This window comes from Bos indicus, chromosome 17, assembly GCF_029378745.1.
Source record: "Bos indicus isolate NIAB-ARS_2022 breed Sahiwal x Tharparkar chromosome 17, NIAB-ARS_B.indTharparkar_mat_pri_1.0, whole genome shotgun sequence".
Taxonomy (NCBI): Eukaryota; Metazoa; Chordata; class Mammalia; order Artiodactyla; family Bovidae; genus Bos; species Bos indicus.
This window is the reverse complement of record NC_091776.1, coordinates 59,306,427-59,330,219: the sequence shown is the minus strand read 5'-3', so window position 1 is coordinate 59,330,219 and position 23,793 is coordinate 59,306,427. Positions and strand designations below refer to the sequence as shown.

The 23,793-nt window shown below is 46.8% G+C and overlaps 2 long non-coding RNA genes across 2 annotated transcripts in view; one reads left to right on the top strand and one right to left on the bottom strand.

Annotated features, from left to right (window-relative positions):
• Positions 1 to 13,065, top strand: part of LOC139176743 (uncharacterized) — a 31,711-nt gene extending 18,646 nt beyond the window's left edge. Inside the window, exon 3 of the long non-coding RNA XR_011561183.1 lies at positions 12,897 to 13,065. This is a non-coding gene — a long non-coding RNA (uncharacterized lncRNA). The remainder of the gene's footprint in view (positions 1 to 12,896) is intronic.
• Positions 1 to 23,793, bottom strand: part of LOC139176745 (uncharacterized) — a 277,046-nt gene that overhangs the window by 86,026 nt on the left and 167,227 nt on the right. The gene's annotated exons all lie outside the window — the stretch shown is intronic.

Below are 23,793 nucleotides of genomic sequence, written 5' to 3'. Positions count from 1 at the left end.
TATTATTAATATACCAAATTGAAAAAATAAAGAAAAATGAAACAGCCAGCCTGGTCTGGCATCCATTTCCTAGTCTCTCAACTCAAGTTTTCCCAGCTCCCCAGGCCCAGCGTCTCATTTCCCCAAACCCAATTTGCCCAAACAGGAGTCAAATTGGTGGAATTATCTATTCAAATTAGACCAACCAGTTACTGGTCACGGTTGTCGGTCACCCTGTGAATCAGGGTGTCTGAGACAATACCCTGATAACAAGCACAAAATATGGCTTCCCAGGGCATTGAAGAGTCTAGGCAAGACACACTCCCTTCAAGGGCAGGCAGGCCGTGACCCGCACCACCAGCCACCACCTCCCCAGACACGACCCTAAGTCTAAAGCAATTTGCCTCTGTGCTCCCATGAGCTGTGGCCCAGCCAGGGCCTGGCTTCCAGAGGGCAGAGCTCTGTACAAAGGGATAATGTGCTTCATTTGGAGACCGAGCCCTCAGCCACAGGCACAAATGGAAGCAGTTAGTTGCTATAATGAATTTGTAATGCTCCTTCACTTGTTTCCTCTCTGTGCCTGTTGGCCCTTCAAAACAGTGTGAATCCACCAAAGAACAGTAACTGGGCTTCTTCTAGCCAGTGTGGGGGTTCACGCCCACTGCGTCCCCCACCCCAGACAAACCGCTGCACCTCCTCTGAAGTGGCCATAACAAATTTGCCTTTAATGGCCCGAAATTGGGAACTCCACCTTACTTGCCTTTGAGAGAGAACAAAGAGAGTCTCTATTCTCTCTGGCTCCTCCCAGCCCCGAGATAGCCAAGAACAGAGTATGATTCTCAGGCTTCAGTTCACCCTGCAGAAACAAGGAAATCCTAGCAGCCCGAGAGGCACAAAGGCAGGGTGGTTAAGCACACAGGACCTGGCTCTCATTCCAGCTCTGCCAGGAAAGTGCTGTGTGATTTCCAGCAAGTTCACAAACTCAGTTCACATCCTTGCTGTGCTTCCTGTTGGCTGTGTGACCCTGTGTGAGGTGCTCAACATCTCTGAGCTTTTGTTTACCCCATAGGTAAAAAGAGCACCAAAATGTATACAAGTGAACCTGTTGAAAGGCTTAGAAATAATGACTATAAAGCCCTGAATGCAGTACCCATTCCCAGGCGACTATCATTTTATTCCTGGTGCCCAGTACTTACTTAAGAATGCTACATTTTCCCCCGCAGGCTTTTCTGCTTCCTTCTTTGACATTTGACCAGAATGCTGAAACAGAGCACCGTGTTATGGAAGGCCTGGTCCTGCCTTCCAAGAGCAAGCCTCAGGGGTCCATTCAAAACCCTTTCAAATAAGACCTTCCACTTGAGATTCAATAGCTGAGAAGGTCAACTCATGGAGAGTCAGAGACAAAGGGGACATCTGTCTGGTTTGGCCTCAGCACGGTTGTCAGGACTCTTTGTAAAAGCAAGCCTGTTACTGTTATTGTTATTATTGTGCTGTCATCGTCGTTGTTTTGACAGTTGTGATGGCATGGGGGCGACAATTCTCACTCACACAGATAAGGGCACGGGGGACCCAGGCTCTACTGAGAAGACTGCTGGCCCCTCTGAGACACAACCATCTGATTGGAACCCTCTGTAGAAGTCTGCACGTAGAAGTTCCTCTGCAAAATCAGTGGCTATTTAGTGAGCACCTATTATGTGCCAGGACTTGCACAAGGTTCTAGGCCTGTGGTGAGCCACGTGGGCAAGACGCTTCCCTAAGGTGGTGCTTAGAGTCTGGTGGGAAGACAGACGCTACAGCAGGGGTGGAGTTTGGTTTTGGTTTTAAGCGCATAATGGCAAATTGTGACTCCCACTATAATGAGAACAGAGTGTAACATCTGAGGCCAACAAGGGAGGGAAATAGAAAGATTTGGGGACGTCCAAGGGATTGGACTTCCCTGATGGCTCAGACAGTAAAGAATCTGCCTGCAATGCAGGAGACCCAGGGTTGGGAAGATTCTCTGGAGAAGGGAGTGGCAACCCTCTCTAGTATTCTTGCCTGGGAAATCCCAAGGACAGAGGAGCCTGGCAGGCTACAGTCCATGGAGTCCCAAAGAGTCAAACAAGACTGAGCGACTAACATTAAGGGATTGAAGGAGGTCTTAGAAAGCTGGGTGGCACTGGGTTAAGCCCTCACCTGTCCGAGCCTGTTCCCTTCCATTTAAACAAGGGGTTACATTACCTATTCCTGAGCTGCTGAGGCACGAAAGATGACCACGGAAGGTGCCCAGCGCAAGTCCTGCCCCGCAGTAGCCTCTAAGTGGGGCTAGTTCCTCTGCATTGGTTGAACCTAGGGCTAAGCCTCCAGACCATTAGCCTTTGGAACACTCCAGTCTGTGCTAGACACCTGAGGAGACCAAAAAGAGCCCCAGTTGCCTGCAAGCTCAGGCAGAGGCCTTTGGAATTTAGGAACTTCCCAAGGAGGCTGTGCAGGGCACACCCTGATTTTGAGAAGAGATCCTACCTGCCTCCTCTTCCTAAAACATTACATCCTAGTGACACGAGCAAAACAGGCCTGTCTTCATTGCTGTATTGTCATTGTCGAGTTTCTTGTTGCTATTACTACTAGTAGTGATAATAATGATGGCAGTGTTTTTCTTGCCTGTTTGCCTACTCTGCCTGTTAAGGGCTTCCGTGATCTTCTCTACACGCCCAAAATCCACCCAGTTATTTCTCAGAAACAAAGGCGCTGTCTAATAGTCTGATACAAGACGCGGCAAGCAGCTTATAGAAAGGGCCAGAGTGTAAACATTTGAGGGTTTGTGGGTCTCTGTAGTGACTATGTGAAAGCGGTTATCAGAAAAGATGAAAACAAATGGATAGGGCCATGTTTCAATAAAACTTTATTTATAAAAACAGTCAGTGGGGCTGGAAAGAGTTGATGTGCAGGCCATGGTTTACACCCTCCAGGCTTTAAACAGCTTCTCACATGACAGGTAGGATGTGTACAGAGTGATGTGCTCACAATTACCTTATTGTGAACAACACATGAGAGCATTGTGGAAACTTACACATCACTTGATGGACTCATTTAACAATCTTTGTAGTTGGTGGGCTTAATTCTTTTTTACTATATTTTCCCAAGTGATCCCGAGATGTTTAAACCTTTAACTTCTTAACTAAAGATTTGTCTGTCTTTGTGAAAGGAGTGTTGGAAGACAGTAACAAACCCTACAAGGGACTATGGTGCGAGCCATAATGAAAATGGATATTTACTAAATCTACAGAGATTTAGTAGATGTTCATAAGAATGTGATCTCTCAATTACAAGTGTTAGAAATTTTAAATGAACCTTTGTAGATCAGACCTGGTAAAGCTAATCTATAGGACAAATGAAAACCGATTGTAATGAGAAGTGAATAAATGAGTGGGCACGTATTGCTTAGAATAAAATTTTCAGTGATGACAAGGTTGGCATTTGGAAAAGGGCTGTGTTTTGAACAACATAGGTGAAAATGAAAGGGATTTGCTCTGAGCTGAAAAAGTATCTCAAGTGATGAGAAAGACGATGGTGGGAAGCTTAGGAAGGGTTTGAAGAAAACAGTTTTTTAAATGGGAAGGTTAGGGAGGGAAAGCATCAAATTCTAAATTAATGTACTATTTTAACATAGGAAGAGATTTAAAATGCTGTTTCTATAACTAAATTAATATCTCAAGCGGTGGGAGACATCTGATTATTTCATCTCCATGTCCTTAAAAGCTGGTACATTTGAGCTGTCTAAAAAATGGCAATTTCTCCTTGGGAAAATAGGAGTGTGTATGATGGAAAGGCAGAACTGGTATCATCTGCTTTGTTCCCAGAGTCTCTGCAGGACTTGGCACACAGTAGGTAGTAAGGAATAAAAATGAATGAATGAACACATAGTAATGAATAAAATGAATGAATGAGAGTGGGTAAATGTATGAATGAACAAACAGTAGTTATGAATAAAATTAATGAGTCAAAGAGTGAGTGAGTGAATGAATGAACAAATCATTTGAGCGCTTCCTGTAATGCTCACCACCTCAAAACAACTCCAATTCTAGCCATGAAGGAGATCATAGCCGTTTGGCCAGCTATAGAAATTCACTTAACCTTCACCGGTGAGTGCTACCTCTCCCAGAATTTAGCATCTTCATGTCTTTCTCAAACAGGAAAGGTCAGAGAAAGCCAGAGAGTTCCCTCAGGCTCTGAGCTCCTGGACCTTAACTCCTACAAAACAGCACAAACCAAGCCAGACACAACCCTGCCCCAAAAGAGAAAGGGTAGGGAGCGGCGGGGCATGGACTGGGCAGGAGAGAAAAGGCAGAGGGTGGGATTCTGGAAACCCTTTCTCCCTGGGAGAAAGAAATCAGTGCAACTCAAGCCTTGGACTGTCCTTTATGCTGCCCACGGTGACTCAGCATGGGGGCCTGAGAGTCTTGTTGAGAAAAGACGATGGGGCAAAGAGAGAGATGGATGGGAGAAAAGGGGGCCTTTCACAGAAAGGCAGCTGGCCCCAGTCAAGGCTGCCACTGTGCCAAGCTAGGGGCAACACTGCTCAGACCACAGGGCCAGTAGCCGAGGGAGGAGCCAGCATGTACTTTCGCTGTCCGTCTGCAAAGACTGAGCTTCTAAGCACCAAGTTCAAGCTTCCTCTACATTCCTGAACTGGTAACCACAATAGCAGTAGCAAAACCAATAAAAATAGCTAACACAGGGACTTCCCTGGTGGTCCAGAAGTTAAGACTCCATGCTTCCAATATAGGGGATGAGGGTTCGATCACTTGTCAGAGAACTAAAATCCTACATGTCGTGTGGCTAAAAAAGATCTCTGTGCCTATGATGACAATTACACAGCTCTGTAAACATAGCAAAAATCATTGAATTGTGCAAGTAAAGCAAGTGAATTATACGGTATATAAATTATAACTCAATAAAAGATTTTTTTTTAAGTAACACTTAGACTTCCTATAAACCAAGCTTTATACACACTCAAGTCACCATCATTAACCCCATTTTATAGACAAGGAAACTGAGGCATAGAAAGGTTAAGTAGCTTGCCCAAGTTGGCGTGGGAGCGGCAGAGCCTAACCTGGTGACCAGCAGTCCTGGTTTGCTGAGGACTGTCCCCACTTTAATGCTGAAAGCTGTGTGCCCTAGCAAATCCTTCAGACCAGGGCAAATCAGGTCAGCTGGGTCACCCTAGCCAAGGGCAGGCAGCAAAGGACATATGTTTAACCGCTTCCTGATCCTGCGCTGGGGAGAAGCATGGTGTAGCTGTTAAGAGCATGAGCTTTGAAGCCAGGATTAAGATCCAGGTTCAAGTCCAGCCTTTGCTTAGTATTAGCCACCGGGTCTACATGGCTCAGTTTTCCTTCTCTGTAAAATGGGAATCATAGAATCTACTTCATTTTCTGGTTTCAAAACCTGAGGCTGGACACAGGATGAATGCCTAACTTTGGTTAGACTGTATGGTCAACCCCATCATAGTAAGTGAGATAATAATACATTAGTCTGGAGGGAATGAGGTGGGAACTGCTCAGGCAGGAAGGTGTGTTAAGACCAGGAACTCTACATAATGCTCTGTGGTGACCTGAATGGGAAGTCCAAAACGGAGGCGTCATATGCATATATACAGCTGATCACTCTGCCGTACAGTAGAATCTAACATAACATTGTAAAGCAACTATACTCCAATAAAAGTTAACTTTAAAAAACCGTTAAAAAATTTTTTTAAACAATGTTACTGTAGTGATTCTCAGGTTAACAAGGAAATCAAAAGAACTCTGAGTTGCATGCATCTAATGACAAATTCAATATAAAGCCCTGAAAAGTATATCCAAATTCATAACACACTTATTAAGAAAATCGTAAGTATAAAAATAAATGTTAGTGTTTAAAAAAAAAGAAGAAGAAGGATTAAAGCAACCATCTGCTGAAGGCGGAGGGTGGGGCGGGAGGGGAGCCCGTGTCACCCTCAGGTCACACCAGCTGCTGTCAGCTCCTCTCGCAGGAGTCCAGATATCCTGGAGGGATGAGGAGGCGTCCGGGCTGCCCACTCAATCCTGTCTTGGCTCCAGAGCCCAGGAGAGCTCCTCTGCTTCTTGCCCGCTTCTCAGCTATTTGTGGCCCTCCTGACAGTGACAGGGGCCAGGGAGGCGAGGCTGGCTTCTTCCGTCCCATGTTCTCTTCCCAAACAATGGGAACCAGGATGTTCCATCCAGCAAGCCCCCTAACTGTCTCACCATCCTCTCCGAATCCCAGACCCACAGCCCTGCCTGGCCTCGGGCACCCCATGAAAAACTAGGCCAGGGCGGACAGTGTAGGAGGTGTTCCCCCACCTCTTACGCTAATTTGGATTCCAGCCCTGATGAACATCATCATTCAGTCACTCAACAAACACCAGGGGAGGCCTAGAATCCCGGTGAGCCTGTGCTCTGGAGTCAGACGGCTCCAGGTTCAATCGCAGCTCACTGCTAACCAGTCCCCCCTCCCCCCAACCTGTGTAACAAGTTCATTAACCTCTCTGTAGCCCAGTGTCCACAGATCAATTAGTAATAATCCTTACAATACAGTGTTGTGTAAAACCTTTAGAACGATGTCTGGCAAATAATAGGTGGTCAATAAATGTTACTTATCATTAATCACGGTATTATTAATGCTAACATTAATATGTCTTGCACTTTCATTATATCCTTATTTCTGGGCCACTTTGAAAGCACAGTTGACCCTTTAAACAACGGAGGGGTTAGGGACACCAAACCCCTGGGCCGCTTGTAAGCTGGTTCTTCTGCTCACTGGGGATTCAGACTCGTCCTTATTTTCCTCTCATACCTGTTTTGTTGTTATTCTCTGTGTCACTTCCTTGCCGGGGCAGCGGGTCCTGACCCAGAGCTTCCTGCCCTAGTCAGTCTAGGCACTTCCATCCCAAGCTATGCCACACTGGTAGTGCTCGTGATAAAGAATCCACCTGCCAGTGCAAGAGACACAAGAGACGCAGGTTTGATCCCTGGGTGGGGAAGATTCCCTGGAGAAGGGAATAGCAACCCGCTCCAGTATTCTTGCCCCGGAAGTCCCATGGAGAGAGGAGCCTGGCGGGTGGGCTACAGTCCATTAGGTTACCAAAGATCTAACACGACTGAGCAACTGAGTGCGCATTACAACACAGACATTTACCAAACCTACATTTGCATCAAATGCCCAGACTGGCTGGTGGCTGTATTTTACATTAGTTTTTATTACTACTACACGCAGAAAAAGATATAATGAAAATATACCTGAACATACAAATTAAGGAGGGAGACAGGCACCCAGGTCAGACATTGATCTTTTGTTTGTGTAAGAGATTCATTCAGCAAATCCTTTTTATGGTTGTAGTGAAAAGCGAGGCTGTGCGTCAGCTTCAGTGACAGTAAATTCTCAACTGGAAATAAATTTTCCTGGTCAGCCGACATTTGTCTGATCTAAGGACCAAAGACCTTTCTACATCTCTGATTCTTCTTCGTCCCTCCACAACTCAGAATGGGCTGTACTGTGCTGTGCTTAGAATCTCAGTCATGTCCAACTCTTTGCAAGCCCATGAACTGGAGCCCACCAGGCTCTTCTGTCCATGGGGATTCTCCAGGCAAGAATACTGGAGTGGATTGCCATGCCCTCCTCCAGAGGATCTTCCCAACCCAGGGATCGAAGCTAGGTCTCCCACATTGCAGGCAGATTCTTTACCATCTGAGCCACCAGGGAAGCCCAAGAATACTGGAGTGGGTGGTCTATCCCTTCTCCAGGGGATCTTCTCAATCCAGAAATAGAATCGGGATCTCCTGTACTGCAGGTGGATTCTCTACCAGCTGAGCTACCAGAAAAACCCAGAGTGAACTACATTCACATAATTAATTAAAAAAAAAATACATCACTTCTCATTGGAGTATAAATTGGTTCAACTTTTGGAGAGAGGAATTTGGCAGAGTCATTCTCAAGAGCACCAACAATGTCTAAACATCTCGATTCAATAAATCTTCCTACAGAGACCTCACCCAAGCAAATTATCTGAAATAGGGGCAAAAGTGACCAATTTCACAACCACATTTGTTGTAGTTTTCAGTCTAAAATTTAAATAGGAAACAATTGGATCACGATCAACACAGTCTTGCTAAGTCAATGTTCTGACTATCTCTTTTGACATTAAAAAAACAAATCCCAAAGCCAAGTGACAACCACAGTTCTTTATTTAGTTGACAAATCTGCCACATAGGCAAGGCTGACTGCAGATGCCCCTTTTCTGTTCTATTTGTCTGTTCTAAGTACGGTTGACTCAAAAAGTGAAGGGCTGGACAGTGTCTCTTGACACAGTATTTCCAATATGGTAGCCTCGGGATAGTTTGATGTCTTAAACGATGACTCAGGACTCCACAGGACGGAAAGTAGAACCTGCCAGTTTCTTAAAGTGTGGGCCAGCACAGCACGACTTCTGCTTGTTTCTACTGACGGAAGTCTCAGAGCACCATGGTGTCTATACAGGGCGTGGGCCACAGACCCGCCTCTTTTATAGGGGATGCATCTAAGAATTTGCGGACATGGAGATATAGACGTAGAAAACAGACTTGTGGACACAGTGGGGGGAAGGAGGGGGTGAGACAGATTGAGAGAGTAGCGCTGAAACATACACACCGCCACATGTGAAATAGATCGCCAGCAGGAATCGCTGTAGGACTCAGGGAGCTCAACCCCATGCTCTCTGACCACCTAAAGGAATGGGATGGGCTGGGGGTGGGGGGTGGGAGGTGGGAGGGAAGCTCAAGAGGGAGAGGACATACGTATACTCATGGCTGATTCATCTTGATGTTTGGCAGAAACCGACACCATGTTGGAAAGCAATTATCCTCCAATTAAAAATATAAAAATTTTAAAAAGGAAATTTATGTTCAAATCAGCATTTTCAGCTCCAATAAGGAATTCTGGTCTATGTGCAGCCCCAGCTGGCTGGTGGGTTCCTGATGTCCCCTCAGGCGGGGTGTTAGATTCCCTGGTTTGCCACAGCCCCTCACTGGCCTGCTTTCTGCGTTAATGATTCCTGTCGGCCCCCCTGGGCGTGTGTGTTTGCAATCTCATGAGCCATATTTACAACTGAAAATCAACAATAACAGATTCATAAAGCAAATCTAAGGCAAAGCACGTTGAGATGATTTGTCTGGAGAGAGGAGAATGGTGCCTGGGATGCAAAGCACCCATGATTTCCCTATACCTTGTACAAACTGGTCCTTATTCCAGTCCTCCTGGACAGGAGCCACCCTCACGACTCCCATATCATGTTTCCTCCCCAGGGAATGGCGTCAGGAAGGTGTGGTGATCCTCCAGCCACTGATGCCCTCAGTGAAAGTGCAAGTCAGTCAGTCGTATACAACTCTCTTCGACCCCATGGACTATATAGTCCACGGAATTCTCCAGGCCAGAATACTGGAGTCGGTAGCCTTTCCCTTCTCCAGGGCATCTTCCCAACCCAGGGATCGAAGTCAGGTCTCCCCTATTGCAGGCAGATTCTTTACCAGCTGAGCCACAAGGGACGCCCAAGAATACTGGAGTGGGTAGCCTATCCCTTCTCCAGGGGATCTTCCCAACCCAGGAATCAAACCAGGGTCTCCAGCACTGGAGGCGGATTCTTTACCAACTGAGCTATCAGGGAAGCCATCAGTAATGCAGTCAAATCTCTGAAAAGGAGTGGGTGGGAGAGGCTGGAAAGTGAGGAAAGGGCTAGAAACGGGCTCAAGAGCAATATAGACAATGTCTGTTTCTCTTTTTCTGACTTACTTCAGTCTGTATGACAGACTCTAGGTTCATCCACATCACTACAAATGACTCAATTTCATTCCTTTTTATGGCTGGGTAATATCCCATTGTGTATATGTACCACATCTTCTTTATCCATTCATCTGTCAATGGACATCTAGGTTGCGTCCATGTCCTGGCTCTTGTAAATAATGCTGCAATGAACATTATGATACATGTGTCTTTTTGAGTTATGGTTTTCTCAGGGCATATCATCTGTGGTTGAATTGCTGGGTCCTATAGTAGTTCTGGGCTTGCCTGATGGCTCAGACAGTAAAGAACCTGCCTGTAATGCAGGAGACCTGGGTTCAATCCCTGGGTTGGGAAGATCCCCTGGAGAAGAGAATGGCAACCCACTCCAGTATTTTTACCTAGAGAATTCCATGGACAGAGGAGCCTGGCAGGCTACAGTCCATGGGGTTAGCCCGTGGGCTGAGCGACTAACACTTTCACTTTCATGGTGAACACTTTCATTTTTCTATGAAATCTAGAAAAATGGTACTGATGGACACATGTGCAGGGCAGGAATAGAGACCCTGGTGCCAAGAACAGACGTGTGGACCCACAGAAGGAAGAGGGTGAGACGAGTTAAGAGAGCAGCACTGACTATATACACCATTGTGTTGTATATATGTGTGTATGTACACATATACTGACCATGTGTAAAATGGATAGCTAGTGGGAAGCTGCTGTATAACACAGGGAGCTCAGCTCAGTGCTCTGTGACGATTTAGAGGGGTGGGAGGTAGGTTCAAGAGGGAGGGGCTATGTCTATACACATGGCTGATTCATGCTGTTTACAGCAGAAACTAACACAACATTGCAAAGCAATTATACTCCAATTAAAAGAAAGAACAGTATAAAGACCAGCATCGGAGTAGGTGCCTTAGGTTTGGGAAGAAAGAGACAAAAAGCGAAGTCGGTGGTAAAAGGAAAGAGCGTGACATGGCCATTTCATGCCTCCTAGCAAACAAGATAGAGGGCAGCAAACCCTGGCTGCCCAAACTGCTCAAGAAATCGCTAGCAAATTGCCCTGCGGACAGCTAGAAGGAAACCACCCCTCTTTCTGAATTACAATCACATGGGTACCAACTTCATGACTTTTGCTATCTGTGCAAATCACCTGGGCCATTATTCATTTAACATTTTCTTTTAAGTTGGTTTATAAAGAATCTTAAAAAAACCTCAGCTTTATCCTATGAAATTCCCTCTGAGAAATCATGAGAAGCCCAGGAAATGTGCTACACACACATGTGCACACACACACGTGCACACACAATGGTGTGCTACAACTGGCCCAGAATGTTCACAAAAGCCAGTGTTCACTTGTCAAGGGTTTTGCAAGCCTGCTGTGAAACACAGCCATTGTGAAAAATTAAATTATATAAGCTTGCAATTACATTTTTTGAAAGATAAGGGGAACAAGTACATCCCTTCCTAATTATTTTACTACATTTTCCTATGACCTCTGTGCTTGAGGTTACTTTCACCTATTATTTCTGGGGGATAAGAATTCTGTATTCATTATCTAATCCTGTACATCTTTTCCCAACTCTGTGCTCCGTGACACAACAGCAGCTTGATGGTAGGTGTATTGACACCATTTCTGTTGTTGTTTAGTTGCTAAGTCATGTCTGACTCTTTGGGGACCTCATAGACTGTAGCCCACCAGGCTCCTCTGTCCACGGGATTTCCTGGTCAAGAATACTGGTGTGGGGTGCCATTTCCATCTCCAAGTGATCTTCCCAACCCAGGGATTGAATCTGCGTCTCCTGCATAGGCAGATGGATTCTTTACCACTGAGCTACCAGGGAAGCACATGGAAACTGGCCAATGCTCCAGATCAGGGCTTTCTTCCCCTGCAGGACTGGTGACTAAATATTCACCAGCATACTGCATCTCTGTGTCATTATTAAATCCATATAATGTGTCTAGTGTAATATATAATATAAATATATTTCCCCTGTGTGTGTGTATGTGTGCTAAGTCGCTTCAGTCATATCTGACCCTGTGTGACCCCATGGACTGTAACCCACCAGGCTCCTCTGTCCATGGGATTCTCCAGGCAAGCATACTGGAGTGGGCTGCCGTGCCCTTCTTCCCAACCTAGGGACTGAACCCGCATCTCTCATGTCTCCTGCGTTGGTAAGCAAGTCCTTTACCACTAACGCCACCTGGGAAGCTCCTTTGTTTCCCCTAATGCTCACTAAAACAAATTCAGGTGCAAAATTAAAATATATATATTTCCATATTCCCGCAAAGGTCTTGCTGTCCATCACCGAGGGGGTGCTGTCGTTTGACACTCACTAGCCCCGCCCAACATTCATTAGGGACCCTCAGGCCTGGAGGAGGTGAGTGAGTATGTTGAGACTACAGTGAGTTCAAGGCCAACCCAGCCTCTCCCCAACCTGCACTCCTGGTCCCCAGCCCTCTGCACTGCTTTCTGTTCAACGCTGCCTCCCTCTGCAGATGACAAGTTACATCACTAAAACACACATTTCAGAAACAACTAGAATAAAAGGGAGCAGCCCGAATGAGGGCAGAAGGGAAGGGACTGGGGTTGGGGGGTGGGACGGTAAAAGGGTCATTAGAAATTCACACAATTAATTAGACAATGCTGGGGACACGGTCATCTCTAATCCATTGCTAAGGATGGCGGGGGGGGCCTATTCCCACCTGGGACCCCTTGCGGGTTACCGCAAGCTAGGCTCAATGGTCCACCTCCCCCTCAACCTACCCCCTCCCCAAACCTGCTTAAATATTTGATGCAAAATTAAAGCCCATTCCAACTTTTATGAGCAGTGTAGCAGTGTCTGCTGCCGCTGGGCGCCCACTGCCCCCCACCATTTCCCAAGGAGCCCCCCCACCCCCCATCCTGGGCGGCCTCGGCCTCCATCAAGCCGAGTGCATTAGGACAATTAGCACCAGCCCACTGGCGCCAATTAGCAGCCAACAGTGTCTATATTATGGAGAGGGAGCGGCAGGGGCGCCTGTGTCTCCAGCCGGCCTTCACACTCAATTACATTAAGTGGAGGCTCCGAGCTGCGGTCGGTGGGATGGACAGTTGCTGGAGTAATTGTGTCTTCTCTGCTCTGTAGGTGATCTTCTCCTGGCTCCCCGATCCAGGACTGACTCCTCTTCCTGTCCACTTCCATCAATACACGCGCCTTCAAAAGGCAGGAGGAAGGGAGGCACAGGGTGGAGGCTGCAGTGGCCAGAGAAGCAGGTCGGGCATGGAGCTGAATCATAATAAAGACCATTCATTCATTTGTTCATTCCACAAATATTCTCCCAGGGTCCGCTGTGTGCCTGGCAGGCTTCTACAGCCAGCATCAGCTAGAAAACTGGCCTTGCTCAACGCAAAGTGACGATATGAGATTCATTGTCCACAAGCCGTTAGAAGCTTCACAATGGTGGTGCAGAGCATTAAACCAACTGCGGATCCTTCTGAGCAGGGACACCCTTCTCAGCCCTTCTGAGCCCAGCCCAATAGCACTGGGCTGGTGGGGCCAGCCCTATCTGGGTTTGGGGATACGGTCGTGAACACATCTGAACAAACATGCCTGCCTTCAGGGGACCTCACAGTTTGATGGAGAGAGTTGTTGTTGTTGTTCAGCCACTGTCCAACTCTTTGCGACCCCATGAACTGCAGCACGCCAGGCTTCCCTGTCCTTCACTATCTTTCGGAGTTTGCTCAAACTCATATCCATCTAGTCGATGATGGCATCCAACCATCTCATCCTCTGTTGCCCTCTTCTCCTTTTGCCTTCAATCTTTCCCAGCATCAAGGTCTTTTCCAATGAGTCGGCTCTTCGCATCAGGTGGCCAAAGTATTGGAGCTTCAGCTTCAGCATCAGTCCTTCCAATGAATATTCAGAGTTTGTTTCCTTTAGGATTGACTGGTTTGATCTCCTGGCAGTCCAAGGGCCTCTCAAGAGTCTTCTACAGCACCACAGTTCAAAAGCATCCATTCTTAGGCACTCAGCCTTCTTTATGGTCCAGCTCTCACATTCATACATGACTACTGGAAAAACTATAGCTTTGACTATATGCATCTTTGTCAACAAAGTGATGTCTCTGCTTTTTTATATGCTGAGCACTGAAGAATTGATGCCTTCGAACTGTGGTGCTAGAGAAGACTCTTGAGGGGCCTTTGGACAATCCTAAACGAAATCAACCCTGAATATTTACTGGAAGGACTGATGCTAAAGTTGAAGTTTCAATACTTTGGCCACCTGATGCAAAGAGTGGACTCATTAGAAAAGACCCTGATGCTGGGAAAGGTTGAAGGCAGGAGAAGAAGATGGCAGAGGATGGGATGGTCGGATGGCATCACCGACTTGATGGACATGAGTTTGAGTAAACTCTGGGAGACGGTGAAGGACAGGGAAACCTGACATGCTGCAGTCCATGAGGTTGCAAAGAGTCGGACGCAGCTGAGCAACTGAACAGCAACAACAACACACTGTCTAGCTTTGTCATAGCTTTCCTTCCAAGGAGCAAGCGCCTTTTAATTTCATGGCTATAGTCACTGTCTGCAGTGATTTTGGAGCCCAAAAGTGATGGGATGGAGAAAGACAGTTGACAAGTGGCAAACAAAATGGATTAGTAAATTGGCTACTTCATAAGAGGGGAATGAGTGTAATAACAAAAAGAAAAAAAAATAGAGGATGGTAAGAGGGTTGAGGAGGGTCGAAGGATTAGATGGACACTGGAAGAAGTCTCAGGATGGTGAGATTCAGGCAAAGAGTTGAGGGAGGGGAGGGAATGAGGCTTCCAGGTGACTAAACAGCCAGTGCAAAGGCCCTGTGCCAGAGGTGTAGCCATCATGTTCAAATAGAGGTGGAGGCTAGAGTAGCTAGAGTGAAGTAAAGGGGGAGAGGAGGAGATGGAGGCCCAGGAACTAAGCAGGATGGAGAGGTGCTGGGTGAATCAGGCAGGGCCTTGTTGGCCATCATGAAGACCATGACTTATGCTCAGGGAGCGACACTGAAGAACTGTGACTCAGGGAGCCACACTGAAGGGCTGTGAGCAGAGCCGGGAATGCATTAAAAGAATCACTCAGAAAGCTGTGTTGGGACTAGACAGTATTCAGGAAAACATGGATTCAAGGAGACCCACGAAGAGCCTACCCCTAGGCTCTGTGGGCCCCGTGGTCTCCGTTACACCTACCTACCTCTGTGGCTACAGCACAAAATCAGCCATGCCAAAACCAAGGGGCCTGGCTGTGTTCCAATAAAACTTCCTGGACACAGGATTCTGAGTCTCCTATAATCACTGCACATCATGAAATATTTTTTCTTTAGCTTTCTCCCACAACCACTGCAAAAGGTAAAAACCAACCTTAGTTCATGAAGTCAAAAAAAAAAAAAAAGGCATCAAGCCAGCTTTGGCCCAGAGGCTATAGTTTATCAATCTGAAATTTCTCAAGTCATCCAGGGTGGACCAGAGTGGGAACATGACACTAGGGCAGTGGGAGATTCTAGATTTATTTTATGGTACAGACAATAGGACCTCTGAGAGGTTGGCTGCAAGGTGTAAGAGAGAGGGGAAAATAAGAGACGGCTCCAAAGTTTGGGGCCTGAGGAACCAGAAGTGAAAGTTGGTCAGTCGTGTCCAACTCTTTGCAACCCCATGGAATAGTCCATGGAATTTTTCAAGCCAGAATACTGGAGTGGGGAGCCTTTCCCTTCTCCAGGGGACCTTCCCAACCCAGGGATTGAACCCAGGTCTCCCACATTGTAGGTGGATTCTTTACCAGATGAGCCACAAGGGAAGCCCTTAGGAAGCACCTAAATGGAGAAAACCCTGGGAGGTGAGGGTTTGAGGGAGGAGCAAGAAAGGATGGTAATATCATAATATCCATGTATTAGTTATTTAACTGGGTGTTTAATATACACACAGCTCTTTAAGATCACCAGTTCACTTCATCCTTACATTAAATTACTCAGTGAATTTGACTCCATTCATGTCTCAACCCATTTCACAGATGTGGAGACTAAGTCTCAAAGGAGTGAAATGCCTGTCTCCAAGATCACCAGCAGTTAAGCTGCAGACATAATTCTTTCCCATTCAGGAGCCTGTGTTCTGCAGTATAACATGACTCTGCCCACACTGCTTTGGAGATCTTACTTGCAGTAAGAGACTTTAAAACAGAAAGGAGAAGCCTTCCCAAGCCTACATGTTGGTTTATGCTTTAACTTTAGAGTTGGCTTAGGGGTATGTGCTTCAACAAGCCTCTTCCCATCTCTGGGCCTCAGTCTCCCCATCTTTTCATGTGGCTCCATGACCAGAGGCTTTCTCAGGTTCCTTTCTGACTTAACATCTGCTGACACCCTGATTACTCAGCTTCTGACCAAAGGCAACTGGGGCAGGGATGGTCCAACAGCCTAAGGAAAGAGTTAATTCCCTGTGAAATTACTGGGGATTATTTACGTCTTTACATGGTGTTTTATATGTTTAAGTGCTTTCTGATCTTTTAGAAGCTAATCCCAGGTGGAGGCTAAAGGCCTATAAGAAAGCTCCTGTCAGTAGAAGCTGGAATCCGAAGAAGCTCGCAGATCTGGGGCAGCAGATGGTGTCTGCAAGAAAGTCAGTCCTCCCCCTCCCATCTCCAGCAGGCTCTTCCCCCAAGAACTGCCCCTGGTCACCTTGCTGTGGGACTCCAGCCTCCATAGGAACTGGGTACCTGATAAGGTGGAAAGATGGGTGAATATGAACAAAACAGCCCCTGATCTTGAGAAGCAAGCAGTCAGACTGTGTGTGTATGTGCTCAGTCTTGTCTAGCTCTTTGCGACCCCATGGACTGTAGCCCACCAGGCTTCTCTGTCCATGGAATTCTCCAGGCAAGAATACAGGCAAGGGGTTGGATGCCATTTCCTCCTCCAGAGGGATCTCCCCAATCCAAGGATTAAACCCTCGTCCCTTATTTCTCCTGCATCAGCAGGTGGATTCTTTACCACTGAGCTACCTGGGAAGCCCAGGAGAGATGTAATTTATGCAAAAGCCTGGAACCAGCCTCTGGATGCTCACTGACAGCCTAGTGCAAAAGGCAGTCACTGAATCACACAGCGTGTAATACTCACTTTGTGCTAGGCACTGGAGATCAACAAAGTGGTGGCCAGTCCCAAGGTTCCTGCTGGCATCCAACTTTCCACCTAGTAAAGTCTGTGCAGTGAGCCAGAGAAGGACACTGGCCTTTCGACCTCTGGCTCCAGCCTGGAAGACTGGGTTGTCCCAGACACCCTTTTTTTGGGGGGTGGGAGGGACTGTATCTCGTTTGCTGACAGTGAATTATTTGTGCAATTATTAAAGAACCAAGGGGTGAAGGTCTGGGCCTCTGGTCTCCTCTTGCCTGAGTGGGTATGCCAGCAGTGTCACTTCATTGCTCTGTGCCTCAGTTTCTTCATCTGTCAAAGGAGGATGATACTAGCCTCTGCCTCACAGGGCTGCAGTGAGGATTATCTGTGACCATGGGAAGCGCAGAGAACTGAGGCATTGTAATATACTCTGTAAATTACCAGGAGCTGTGAGCTTTTAAAGGGTTTCCCTGGTGGCTCAGGACTGAAGAATCCTGTCTGCCAATGCAGGAGACACAGGAGTCGAGGGTCCAACCCCTGAGTCGGGAATAATCCCCCAGAGGAGGGCATGGCAATATCCACTCCAGTATTCTTGCCTGGAGAATCCCTCGGACAGAGGAGCCTGGCGGGCTATGGTCCACAGGGTCGCAAAGAGTTGGACGCGACTTAGCGACTGCTGTACCACACTAAGAGATGGGGATCCTGGAAGTTCAGAGAGACTAAGTGAACACTGTGAAGTCAACAAGGCAGTGAAGGAGGAAGCCTGGATAGGAATGTCAGGCCGGAGCCCATGTACGCTTGAGCTTCTCAGATTGTGACTCCAGATAGATCCTGGGATGTGTGTGTGCTCCTCTGCTGATTCCCACTGTACTCTCTCCCACCTGGGGCCTCTACATTCTCCAACTATGAAATCTGAACTCAGAGTCCAGGAACAACCATGGAAAGGGCATGCTGAGTGGGCACCTCCTCTTCTTCCCTGGAAAACAGCCCTAAATGCCCCCACCTCTGGCCCAACCCAGGGCGGGCACTTTTCAGCACCTGCCCCAACCAGAGCCCCAGAGACTCGGGGCTCATCCCAGCTCCCATCTTCCCATTAAGTCTTCATCAAATGTATCTCCTCTGCCCTATATTTTAATTATTCAAAATCCAGGCTTTTCCCCGCCTTTCCTTTCTTCCCTTAATACTCAGTCTGACCCCTCTCCTCCAGTCTTCTCCTTCCTCAGCTGAGCTCCCCATCCCAAGGCAGACCTTCACTCTGGTCAAGCTGAGCTCTCCCATTCATTCAGTGCAAAATAGGCACACCCATTCATCCCACGTGGGTGTCTTCTCTGCTTTTGCTTGGTCACATTTCTTATATTTTTTTAAGATGTTTTTGGATGTGGACCATTTTTAAAGTCTTTATTGAATTTGTTACAATATTGCTTCTGTTTCATGTTTTGATTTTTTGGCCATGAGGGATGTGGGATCTTAGCTTCCCAACTAGGAAAGCAGCCTAGTGCTTGAACTTGCACCCCCAGCACTGGAAGATGAAATCCTAACCACTGGACCACCAGGAAAGTCCCACTTGGCCACATTTCTAACTCCCCACAACCCTGGGAAGCTCCATCATCACCCATTTCACACAAGAGAAAACTGTCGCTATAGAATAAGCAACTGAACACACAGTCAAACCCGGGTCTTTCCAGTTAATCATGTTGTAATAATTATAAGAAGGAAGTGGAACAGCCCTGATTTTATTCACGTGTATTAGGTGCCAGGCACGGTTGTATAGAGATGCTTTAAAAGCATGTCTCAGTTGAATTTCAGAGCAAGCCAATGCGGAGAAGAAAACTGAGGCTCAGAGAAGTTAAGTAACTTGGCCAAGGTCACATTTCTGTTTCCACTTCTGGACAAGTGGTCAGGCACTTATCCCCAAGGGCCTCCCACAAAAGGCTGCTGGGCCAAGATGCCCCAGTTGGACAAGGTCTTGGCTAAATATCCATCCCAAGGGCCCCGGAGAAGGAGCTGAGAGGCAGAGGTGTCCCAATTCAATCCAGTTGAACTTCCATCCTGCCTTTGCAAGGACTCAAGGCCCTAGGGCGAGATGCTGGCCGGCTCCTAGAGCCGGGCAAGGACAAAAGAGAACTAATTAAGATTGAAAGCAAGACAGGGACCCCGAGCACTGCCCGACAGCCCTACACTTCACTTGTTTCTTTGCAGACATCCCCAGTGGCATCTTCAAGAGACCTGGAAGCACCAAAGTAGGACCTTCTTGCCCACATGGAAGAGGGACCCACCCTGAGGAGGAGCTTATTCAATATGAATGAGCAAATGTACATATTAAATCAAACATCACCCAACCCTCATCTTCTCAGTTACTAAGGCCCAGTGATCTTAATTGCCCTGGGATCCACATAATCTTTGTGGGCATCAGAAAGACACATTATTGTGGCAAACTGCTGGGCTGAGAAGATGGACTGTGGGCTCATTCATTCATCCTCAAGATAACTGCCAATTCCTTCCTTCTTTCATTCATTCTCAAGAGTCTTCAAGCAGCCTGCATCCCATTGGGATTTCCATACAAGCATAATTAAAAAAAAAAAAAAAAGATATTTTATTTCCCAGTCTTCCTTGTCGGCTCCACTGTAGCCAATGAGTGAATGGCTAGTTGAGGCTTTTCTGTTCCTTCACTCTCCTGCCAGTTTGGAAAGCAGATGTAATTTCTGGAGGCACAGCAGCTACTTTGTAATCAGATACTTTTTAGGTATTAAGCAGAAAAAGAATCAAGCTAAGAATATCATAGAGGGACCTTGGAGCTGTTAAGCTAATTCCAAGATCCACCTCCCTCTGGACTTCATGTTATATAAGGAAAATTAGTTATTAAGTCACATAAGAGTTGAGTTTTCTCATAACTATAGCCAATTGTACACCTGATTTAAATGCCAACTCTGAGAAAGATGAGCACACTCCTCAGGGAGCGTCTAATCTAGTAAGATGGGGTAAGAGAAAAATAATGATAAAAGAAGTTTTCATGTGCCTACGGATCTGCTCTCACCATCCAGAGAAATGGAAGCAAGGACACTCCCTGCCCAAGCCCTGCTCCTCAGATTCTTCTCCTTTCCTCTTCCAGTAGTCCCTGCCTCTCATGGAGCTCCCTGCAGCCAAAGCCACGCACAGCCCCTGCTCCTGTGTGCATAGCCACACCTCTCTGGTCTGTAAAAGCTCTAGAGTTCAAACCACATGCCAGGAACGAATTTCTAGATTATCACCCATCTTAGGCAGGCCCACACTTTTGAACCATAAATCCACTTCTCCTATCACCAGTCACAACCTAGTCACTTTTTTCCTCTTCTAATTTAACACCAGAGCAGTTTCTCCCATCCATACTGGCCAGCAAGGATAAGACTTCTTTCTGTCTGAACCCCAGGTCCATCACTCAGTTCCAAGGCGCAGTGACCCCTCCTTAAAGCCACAGAAAGGAAAAACAATCCCAGTTGCAGATTTGGTGCACAATAATGAGAAGGAAATGGTGATGACTTTTTCTATTCATAGTAACAGCAACCACAAACATTCATGGATCGCGTGACCCAGGCCAGAGGAGCCCTCACACTCCTGACACTCCTGGGAGCCTGGATGCCCCTGACACGTAGGGACTGTGTGTCTTCTCTTCACACTGTGGACCCAGTGCCCATCACATACTAAGTACTCAGTAAATACCCATCAAGGTCTTAAATCCTCACCACAATCTAGTGAGGTAAGATATGATGATCAATCCCATGTGACAGGTGAAAAAACTGAGGCTCAGAGAGGGAAAGGGACTTGCCTACAGCCACATAGCTGACAGGGGCAGGGCTAAGATTTGAACTGAGGTCTCAGTGCTCTAAACATCACCTCCAGGACTCAGGGCTGTGTTCTGGACTATTTGGCTGCTCTTGGCTCAGATGGTAAAGAATCTGTCTGCAATTTGGGAGACCCAGGTTTGACCCTTGGGTTGGGAAGATCCCCTGGAGAAGGAAATGGCAACCCACCCCAGTTTTCTTGCCTGGGAAATGCCACAGTCAGAGGAGCCTGGTGGGTTACAGGCCATGGGGTTGCAAAGAGTCAGACACAATTGAGTGATACATCCAGTGAAATTTAGAGGTGAAAAAGTACAGGGACAATGACATTAGTTTACAGCTTTTCTTTTCACTCCGTGGAAACAAAAAGGCTCCTTGCTAATTCTCTGCCACTTTTCGTAAGAACAACATCCCAAGCTGCATAGGGAGGAAGCATGCCATGAAGAAACAGTGATGCTGAAAAAAATCACTTTTTCAGAGCATGAATTGAAGACAATTACTCAGATTATCAAACCACTCTTCACAACAGATTCTAAGCCCGTTTCTTTAAACAGCAGCCCCCTATCTTTCTGACTTAAAAATGCAATCACTGATTGATTCACTCAAAAAACATTTATTGGGACTTCCCTGGTAGTCCAGTGGTTAAGACTCTGTGCTCCCACTGCAGGGGGCCTGGGGTCGATCCCTGTTCAAGGAACTCTTAATAGATCCCACATGCTGCAACTAAGACCCAGGACAGACAAATAAATAAACATTGTTTTAAAAAATTCATCAAGTCTTTATGGTATGCCAGGAACTCTTGTAGGTGCTGAAGCCATACCTTTGAATAAAACAGACAAAACCCCTGCCTTCAAGGGGCTTATAGCCTTCAAGCAGGGAGACTGATAACGTGTTTGAAATAACCCCCACCAAAGAGATCCATGTCTTAATCCCTGAAACCTGCGACCTTACCTTATATGGAAAAGGGGGTGGAGCTTTACAGCTATAATTAAGAATCTTGAGATGGATAGAGTTTCCTGGACTGTCTGGGGGGCTCTAAACACATCAGTTACAAGAGGGAAACAGATAGAGATTTTACACACAGAGAACAGAAAGCCATGTGAAGACAGAGTAGAAAGCCAAGTGAAGACAGAGAAAAGGGCTTTGCAAGTGCTGGTCTTGAAGAAGGTTGGGAGCGATGCTGACACAGCCTAGGAACATCAGAAGCTGAAGAGGCAAGAAACCAAATCTCCTCTTAGATCCTCCTGAGGATACCCTCTGGACACATTGATTTTGACCGTGATACTGATTTCACATTTCTGACCTTAGGAACTGTGACAGAATATGTATCTGCTGTTTTTTTATTATTATTTAATTAATCATGGATTCATTTTTTTAATTGGAGTATAATTGCTTGACAATATCATGTTAGTTTCTGCTGTATGACAACGTGGATCAGCTATATGTATACATATATATCCCCTCCCTCCTGAACCTTCTTCCTGCTCCCCTCCCATCCCACCCCTCTAGGTCATCACAGACTATGGAGCTAAGCTCCCTGTACTGTACATCAGCTTCCCACCAGCGATCCATTTTGCTAGAGTCTGTCATACAGAGCAAAGTAAGTCAGAAAGAGAAAAACAAATCTTGTATATTAAGGCATATATGTAGAATCTAGAAAAATGGTCCCTATGAACCTATCTGCAGAGGCTCAGAGGTAGAGAACGGAGGTGTGGACACAGCAGGGCAAGGAGTAGAGGGACGAATTGAGTAGCTTGGAAGCATCTGCTGTTTTAAGCCCTCAGGTTAATGGTAATCTATTCCTATGAGACAAATACAGATAATTTTTTAAAATCTGATAGATGAACAATAGAGTGGCAGCTGCAGTTCACAAAGGAGTCTTTCCAGAAGAATGCCCCGCACGCCGCGCAGCCTCCCATGATGGAAAGTCCGGGGGTGGCTACTCAACCCTAAGGAAAGCCTGAACTTCTGGCTCCACTTTCCTTCGCTCCCTGGCAGCTCAGTCCCAAGGTCGCAGGGGAGCCGGGACACAGGGCCCTCTGCCTGCATCCTGTTTAAGCCCAGTGACTTCCCTCGCCAATTAGAGGTTTCCCCTGCAGCTGGCCCTGCTCTCCCCACACCTGCCCAGGGAAGCACGTGTCGACCATCAGACGCCATTTCTGCCACTGTCTCGTGTCACCTCATTGTTCCTGAGTTGGCAACCGCTCTGGAGAAATGAGCCCTCTAGGAATGTTTGGAAGAGACTGAGCAAAAGATCGCCACAGCCCTCTTCTGGGGAAAGAAAGAGCGGTGATCACAGCTACCCTTTACCAGCTGCCTATCTGGTGCCCTCACCACTCCGGGTGTGGTCCAGACAGCATCCACACCCTAGGTCCCCCCACTCAGACCTGCCCACTCAAGACCAGCAAGATTCCCAGAAGGTCCACATGATGGGAGGAGGAGGAGCTCACCCAAACCTCCACTGAGGATAAGACCAGAGGAGAAGGGTTGCACATGGCCCTAGTTTCACTGCTCAAGGCACTCGGTAGCTCTGATTTGCCTGGGGAAGTTCTGATTTCCTCACTTTCAATCCATGGGCCCCCACCACCAGCCTTAGGGATGGGCATGGAACCTTGATGTTAGTCAGTCAATCTCTGTGGCCACAGTGATGGCTCTTAATGACCAAATGCCTAATGAGCTACAGATAACTCCAGGCTAGGAGAGCTACAAGAGAAGTTGGTGCACCTTCCAGCTGGGGCTGGGCTTCCTCGTGCAATGACACTTCTTCAATGAGAAGAGGTCCTGGAGTTGCCACGGGGCTTTGTGAACAATGAAACCAATACAGAGACAGAGAGAAACCAAAGTAATGGAAGCCAAACTGGACCCTTCAATTATTCATCTTCATTAATCTCTCAAAACAGAGTGATTCCAAATGCATATACATGATCATGGAGGACAGAGAAGTGAGTGGTTGTCTTCACTCCTTAAAAAACCCCAGAGCTCCCCAAAGAGGAGAGACATTTGCCCAAGAAGTACATTAAAATATGGTCATCATTACTAGTCTTGAAGAGAGTCAAATTAATACTCCAATGAAATACCACCACACACCTATGAGATAGATC